Below are 8,735 nucleotides of genomic sequence, written 5' to 3'. Positions count from 1 at the left end.
CCTCCTCCTCCCACGTAGCCCGATCAAAGCTGCGGGGACCCGTCCCGGACCCGCCTCCTCCTCACCGTCCCGGACCCGTCCCCTTCTACTGACGTCTCTTGCTGCGGCTGCCTCCTGCTCACCGTCCCCCGCTGCCTCCAGCTCACGTCCCTTGCTGCCACCTGCTCACCGTCCCCTGCTGCCTCCGGCTCACCATCCGCTCGCTGCATCCTCCTGGCCGACTCCTCCTGGTCTCCGATTCCGATGGTCTCCTGTTGCTTCATAAGGCTGCCGGGCTGCGGCATTTTCGCCGCCCCTCTGGGGAGTGCCGCCCAAGGCAAACGCCTTGTTTGCCTCGCGGCAAATACGCCCCTGCCTGCGCCTCTATCTTACCCTTAACCATCAACAGACGGACGGCCGTCCTCCCCTGCTTGCATGTCCACATAGGTCCATGGCGGTCCTCTGGCAAGTACAATCGAGACCCCCCTAGATCTCTTATCAGGCGAGAAGCTATGATACGCCGTCGGGTATCTGCGATCTCTGAACGATGGAGCGTGGCCTAAGCGGGAATGGGTCTCTTGTAGGAAGCCAATATGAGCTCGCTGCCTAAGCAGGTCGTGCAGCACCATGGCCCGTTTCTCGGGGATGTTCAGACCCCTCACATTGTGAGAGATAAGGCGGAACGGAGGCAACTCTAGGCTGGAGCTGCAAAGGTCCGGTAACCCCCTCAGAGAGGGGCAAGAAAAGGGAGGGGGGGGTAGAGATAGGGAATGAAAGGTACAGAATAGGAAACACTATTGGGAACCGAAGTTCAGAAAAAAAAACCCCCAAGCCGTACCAGACGGATCCTTGGGGGTGAACACTATTTGGGGAAAGTGTCAAGACAGGCGTCCAGAGGCGCACCCGTAGAGGCCGTTAGTATGTGGCGTCATTATGCTTGCACAGTTAAAGCGGTGAGGATCCCACGGTACCTCCCTGCAAAGGCCACGTTAAGTAAAGCAAACATGAATGGCAGACGGGGTCTCCACACAAGTGCCCCCATACGTGGCACATGAAGGTCATGTGAAAAAGCAATAGAGACATTGAGGCACATAGTAGAGGGAGGGGATCGCGGAGCGTCCACGGGAGGCAGACCCCCGCGAAGGCCCCCCAACCCCCCCCCCCCTGACACCAAGAACAACAACGATATATGAACTTTCATGTGACTCCGCATAATAACAGCACCCAGCGCAAGTCACTGGTCAGGCGGTTAATCGACATTAAGCAGTGAAATGAACATGTAAGATGGCTGGTAACTAAGGAAAAACTTTAAGAAACCATATAAACTAAAAACAGGCATAACAGGGTCAAACAGGATACACCTTACAGGGCACTCCCTCTGCAGGCACCGTCGATACACCTAGGTGACCCCCACCTAGTTCCTGTAGAAAGTTTCTGGAAACGTCCGACTGGTAAGGCCCCTGAGGGCACCTCAAGCCCTGGAGCCGACTCCGCACTGCAAAGGTGTCCCGAGGTTCCGAGCGTCAAAGCCTGAATCGGAGAAAAAAGTTGCGAAAGCCTGTCAGGTTTCTGCAGAAGAATGAAGATCTGCATCTCTCCGTGCCCGGACCGGTGCAGGTTGCGATGATCGAGATCTCGAGCGCGACGGACGCTGGGGCCGAGGTAGAGGCCGGACCACATCCGTGAGATAAGAGAGCCAGTCTCCCGGCGGGGATAACTCCATGTTCAGGAAATTACTGAGGCCCAGAAACATCCATAGGGCATCGAAGTAGGTAGGAGGCCTCCCCCTTGCGAACTATCAGTTGAAATGGGTACCCCCAGCGGTATGTGGCTCCTGCCTGGAGGATCTAATCGAGGAGCGGGCGAAGTGGGGCTCTGCGTCTGAGGGTATTGCGGGAGAGATCTGGAAGTATTTGGATCTGCGCCCCGTCGAATTCCACTGGTCGTTTCACCCACGCCGCTCGAAGGATGGCCTCCTTCATGGTGAAATAGTGAACGCGGCATATTGCATCGCGTGGGCGCGAAGAATTAGGGTTGCGTGCTCCCGCCGCTCGGTGGACCCGATCCAGAATTACCCCCGCAGGGGCCGTGTCCCCGAGGAGAGATGCGCATAGGGACTGAACCGTTGCTTGCAGATTGGGTGCTTCTGTGGCCTCTGGGATGCCTCGTATGCGGAGGTTATTTCGTCGTCCCCTATCTTCCATGTCCTCCACATGGAGCTGCATTGCGGCAAAACGCTGTTCCGATTGTTTGACCGCGTGCTCAATGGCAGTGAGGAACATGCGGATTTAGATTCCACCACCTCCGTGGCAAGGCCCCGAACCTCCCGCTTAACCTCGCACAGGTCCCTGCGCAGGGCTGTCTCAACCCGGGTCACCAGGGCTTCGAAATCCCGTTTGGTGGGCAGGTATTTCAAAAGGACCCGCATGCCCTCAGGAACATCAGGCGGGAAGTCGTTGCCCGAATCTCGGTCCGTGTCCCGATCTAAATCAAAGAGCTCGGTGGATTCTGCCGGCGAGGTGCTGCTGTTAGGTTGCAGAGCGCCTCCAGGTGGTGCTGGAGCTGAGCCCTGCAGTTCCTGGGCTCACCTGCAGGATTCTCCAGGCAGCCAGGGGCTGCTAGGTGCCAGACCACCACTGGGTGGTGCTGGTACCTGCAGCTCCAGTGCTCACCTGTGGGTGTCTCCCAGCTGTCAGGAATCAGCCCATTAGGTAATACTCCTGGGAGAGTATTTAAACCCTCCCTGCAGTCTGGACCTTGGCTCAGGATTTCGTTGCTTTGCCCTGTTGTCTGAGTCCTCTGGCCTGAACCCTGAGACCCTGATATTTGCATGCTATTTTAGTACCCTGTTTCCTGTGTTACCCGGTTTCCTGTGTTGTTACATTTTTGGTTTATGCCTGTTGTGGATTGTTTTAGTTAGCTTGCTAGGTTTATTAAAATATTTATATATACCATACTTACCTGGTCCGTGTGGTCACATGTGTTTGGTCTGCCTGTAAGGGTACCTGTGCAGGTGTGGGGTCACCTGCGCTGGGATCCCCTGACAGCTGCGAGCCGTTGGATAGGATCGTCTTGGGTCAGTCGCTTGTTACCTCCATCCTTGCCCCGTTTAGACATGTCGATCGTGGGGTCCACACGGTTTGAAAAGTCCTTGATAGAGTGCAAAACGTGGTCGGGTGCCTCGGAGCTCTCTCAGTGTGCTCCTCACGCCGCCATGTCCAGGACACGCCCCCTCGATATTGATATTTTATATTGTTTGTTGATATTTTTCTTTATTTGATTTTGTCTTGCGTTTTTCTCTTACATTGTTTTCTTTTGAGGTCTTATGTAATTTTCTGTGTTTTTTCTGAATTTTTATATCAAGAACTACTATCAGTGTTTAGACACAAATGAAAGGCATTTGCTGTGACTTTCAACATGGTTATGTCATGAAGCTAAAGTTCACTTCAAGATAACTCATTACTAACATCGTTATCTTAAACATACTTAATAAAAATACCGAATTGTGAATGTAATTATTAACCACTGGCATATAGGCATGTTAAAGGAACGTATAGTAGTTTTGTACTTTGTACATACTTTATTTTGTGTGCTATGATCAGGCTTAAAAAACTAACAAAAAAAATAACATGTTTAAAACTTATATATATTTTTTTTCAGCTTTGCTAAAAGAAGTTCAGTGTTTACAGAACTCAAATGCATAATCAAAGCAATGTCCCATCCTTTATCAGACAGCTCAGTATATCTATTTCATAATAAAAGCTGCAAAGAACGCTGACCTGCTATGCTGTCTTTATAGCTAATCCATAGTGCAATGGGAATTCTCATACTCCATTCTTTTATGTATTGTATTATTTACACACTAGGGTATTTAACAGAACTATCTGCACAATATATAAAAATATATTAGTTATTCCACCTAAATAGAAAATTAATGGGAAAAGATATTTGAAATAAATGAGAAATATATATATACATCATGCTGTACAACATTTCTTAAGTCGTTCCTTTAGTTTTGGGAACAGGTGGAAATGACTAGGTCTGGGCTATAAGGTGAATGCGGCAGCACCCAAAAGTCTAGGCGTTGAAATGCATCTCTTGTTGCTGCACTTGTGTGAGGCCTGGCATTGTCGTGTTGAAGTGTTTAATTTCTGTTTGTTCTCATGTTCAGGGCCGGCCTTTGGGGTGTTCGAGCTGTGCGCCCGACACAGCTCGTCCTCGGGGCGTCCTTCTCTCCTCTTCACCGCTGGCCATCTGACATGACAGCACTCCCTCCTCCCCCCAATGCCCGCTCGCTTCAGCGCTGTTCTCGGTTCTTGCAGGGGGGCGCAGGAGGGAGCGCTGCCTGCTGTCAGGATGGCCGAGTGGGGAAGAGAGAGCAGCTGCTGTCATCCTGTCAGTTTCAGTGATATTTACCGATCCTCTGTCTGTGCAGAACAAACACTGGAGTGATCGTCTGATCACTCCAATGTTTGTAAAAACCTGGGGACACATACTACTATGTGTTCCCAGTTATGAATGAACAGGATGTGATTTACATCAATTCCTGTTCATTCAAGAATCCGATCCTCTGTCTGTGCAGAACAAACACTGGAGTGATCGTCTGATCACTCCAATGTTTGTAAAAACCTGGGGACACATACTACTATGTGTTCCCAGTTATGAATGAACAGGATGTGATTTACATCAATTCCTGTTCATTCAAGAATTTCTCCATGGGGAGAAGCACTCACTACAGAGGCTCCTCCCCATTCAGAAACTGGTGATCGTAAATATTTTACTATCATCAGTTTCTGAATGAATGGGAAACCTCTATACTGAGTGCTTTCCATTCATTGAGTGCTGAGGCTGCAGAAAAAGAAATTGAGGGCTTTGTGTCCTCAATTTCTTTTTTATTTTAAAAGGGAAATGTCAGGGGTCTGTTTAGACCCCAGATATTTCACCGTAGCCCCCCAACAGTAAAAAAATTAATACATTAAAAAAATCATGTAAAAAAAAAAATTAAAATTAAAAAAATGATTTTAAAAAAGTGAAAATTACCAACCCACACACACGTATTATTAGACATGTGCAAAGACTAAAAATTAATTTCAGATGAAATGAATGAAAACTAAACTTTTTTATTCATTTCTAATAGGGAAGCTGCCATTTTTGCCCACCTAAAAATGCTAGTTCCCCGTTTACCATGCCGACCCACACACTGCAGTACTTTAAGTTACAGACCCGGAACAAGTATTCGAATGAGGAAAGTTGGAGTAAATTCAAAAGTCCTTATCTTTGAGGGGGCTGAAAAGTTTTGCCTCCACCTAAATAGAAAATTAATGGGAAAAGATATTTGAAATAAATGAGAAATATATATATACATCATGCTGTACAACATTTCTTAAGTCGTTCCTTTAGTTTTGGGAACAGGTGGAAATGACTAGGTCTGGGCTATAAGGTGAATGCGGCAGCACCCAAAAGTCTAGGCGTTGAAATGCATCTCTTGTTGCTGCACTTGTGTGAGGCCTGGCATTGTCGTGTTGAAGTGTTTAATTTCTGTTTGTTCTCATGTTCAGGGCCGGCCTTTGGGGTGTTCGAGCTGTGCGCCCGACACAGCTCGTCCTCGGGGCGTCCTTCTCTCCTCTTCACCGCTGGCCATCTGACATGACAGCACTCCCTCCTCCCCCCAATGCCCGCTCGCTTCAGCGCTGTTCTCGGTTCTTGCAGGGGGGCGCAGGAGGGAGCGCTGCCTGCTGTCAGGATGGCCGAGTGGGGAAGAGAGAGCAGCTGCTGTCATCCTGTCAGTTTCAGTGATATTTACCGATCCTCTGTCTGTGCAGAACAAACACTGGAGTGATCGTCTGATCACTCCAATGTTTGTAAAAACCTGGGGACACATACTACTATGTGTTCCCAGTTATGAATGAACAGGATGTGATTTACATCAATTCCTGTTCATTCAAGAATTTCTCCATGGGGAGAAGCACTCACTACAGAGGCTCCTCCCCATTCAGAAACTGGTGATCGTAAATATTTTACTATCATCAGTTTCTGAATGAATGGGAAACCTCTATACTGAGTGCTTTCCATTCATTGAGTGCTGAGGCTGCAGAAAAAGAAATTGAGGGCTTTGTGTCCTCAATTTCTTTTTTATTTTAAAAGGGAAATGTCAGGGGTCTGTTTAGACCCCAGATATTTCACCGTAGCCCCCCAACAGTAAAAAAATTAATACATTAAAAAAATCATGTAAAAAAAAAAATTAAAATTAAAAAAATGATTTTAAAAAAGTGAAAATTACCAACCCACACACACGTATTATTAGACATGTGCAAAGACTAAAAATTAATTTCAGATGAAATGAATGAAAACTAAACTTTTTTATTCATTTCATCAAACAAAACAAATTTGTATGCTATTTTGGATTCAGCCACTGGCGTGTTCAGGTGGCAGACGCATGACGTCTTATAACACGGCACGTGTTGGGCGCCGCCATCTTGGTGTATATCTAGGTATACACCAAGATGGCGGCATCTATATCAGCGTGTGACGTCACCTGACACGCATGCATGGCGTCGTGACATCATGCTCCCTGTCTCCAAGATGGTGGTACGCATTCGCAGAACACGCCGGGGGCCAACATGGCCGCCACACATTCTCAAACAAATTATTATGTGTCTGAATACATTTTTCGTATATTCGGGCAAATAGTAATTCATTCATTTAACATGTAGTCTAGGTTTTGTGTTCTGTTTTTTATTTTTACTTTTCTAGATACACTTACTTGAATAAAGGGTCTGTTTGGCACCCTGACACTTTAGAGTATATTTTAGTTTGACATTTATTGTTTACCACTTGTTTGCCTTCTGTTGTTTTATTTAATAAGAATACTTATATTGTGCTTACAAGTTTAATACCTTTTAAATAAAAGTTTTATTTTTATAATAATTTTTAATATGTTTCTTTGGGGCTTAACAAAATGGGGGTCTTTAAATTGTGCGGATATTGGAAAAAATGGGTGTGGTTACTGAGGGGTGTGGTCACTGAGGGGCGTTGTAGAGCTTTCTCGCACAGGGCGCCTAAAGGCCTAAGGCCGGCCCTGCTCATGTTAATCCTTCAGACTTTCTTGAAAAAGGAACAATAAACTCGAACGTTATATTGAAACTCTTACTGCATTAAAAATAAGAATCAAACTGAATAGATTGATAAATAAAGTTCACACCGGGGCAGTTCGGCCGCACGGATTCGCCGACATTGCTATGTGGACCGTTCATGCGACCGCGCGAGTCCATGCGATCTGTACCGCCCCAACTGCTCCCTGCACTATTTTTGCTGCGCTGATCAGTGCAGTTTCCGTACAGGTTTCAATAAAACCGCACTGATTAGTGCGGTTTTGGACATTTTTTATTGCGTTTCACCGCTGAAACACAATTAAAAACTCCCAAAACCTCACTTGCGAGAACAGCGCGGTAATCGAGCTCATCCACAACCGCCCTGGTGTAAATGGGCTCTTACTATGACTATGGTTTGCTCTGTTTTGGCTAGGCTGACAAGGTTGTTATATCTCTTTTTCTTAGTTCCTCCCCTCCTCCTTTCCCCTCAAACACCTCTCTTCTGTCCCCCAACCCTCCCTAACCTACTCCCAGCGTACAGTGTGTTGAATGCTGCTTCTACATATGTGCTGCCTGAACTCTTCGAATTAAGTAGTTTATCATTGGGCTATACTGACCCATCTATGCTCACTTCATGTATTTCACTTAACATGTATTACTGTAGAACTGTATATCCACCATGTATTTTTTCCCGTATGTCTTTCCTTTCTCTGTTTGTTATATTGTTTTTTGTTTTATATTGTGCAAATATACAAATAAATAAAGATTGCATTAAAAAACATCGCAAACTAAACACACTTGTACTTGAAACATTGTAACACTTAAATGAAAATGATACCTTATAACTATTTGTCTCTGTCAAGAAATGAGTGGTTAGTATGGCTGGAGATGATTACTTTTTAAGAAGGGTTGAATAGTCTAAGAGATGGATAATAGCACTGATTTTCTATCTCTTCATTTAGGCCATTGGGAGCCATACTATTTAAAACAAAAATCCAAAAGGTCTCCCTCTGGCAAAGTTTGGAAAATCTGTGGGAATGGACTCAATTCGAAACAGGTTAAGTAATTCAATATTTTTTATTATAGTGGGTATGCAATGACCCAAACTACCCGTATCAATGAACTATCTGTGTTCCCCAAACATCACTCGCATGGCCCTAATTGTGCGCCCCACATATTATAAAGCACAAGGGCATCTTAAACCATATGCAACAAATTGTGTGGAGCAGTTGATAAATTGCTGAATCTTGTGAGATGTTCCCTCATGTTTGGGGGAAAAAAAACCTTTTGTCCATGTGTGATGAACTGGCAAGCTAAGCAACTCATTTTTTAAGCGGTAAGTGCCTTGGATGTTTAAGACTGAAGTTGTATACTAGGGCTGCATAACTAATTGACTAAGTCGATGATAATCGATAATGAAAATCGTTGTCAATGATTTTAATTATTGATTAGTTTGTCAGTCGATCAGTTGGGCTGCTTGCAGCTCCTCAAACCCCGCCCTCTCTCCACCGCTGGCAGACAAGTGCACACCACTGCTGGAAACACACAGAGTGTGCTGACAGGCCAGGCCATCCAGGCAAAAGAGCTGAGGAGACCCAGTGGAGCTGCATATTGCACAGCGTTCGAGATGCCAGGGAACTGGGGACACACTGGCAGAGAACTGTG

The sequence above is a fragment of the Nanorana parkeri genome, unplaced genomic scaffold (assembly GCF_000935625.1).
Source record: "Nanorana parkeri isolate BGI_ZX_2015 unplaced genomic scaffold, ASM93562v1 scaffold1662, whole genome shotgun sequence".
NCBI lineage: Eukaryota > Metazoa > Chordata > Amphibia > Anura > Dicroglossidae > Nanorana > Nanorana parkeri.
The sequence above is the reverse complement of the archived record's forward strand: the minus strand, read 5'-3'. Positions refer to the sequence as shown.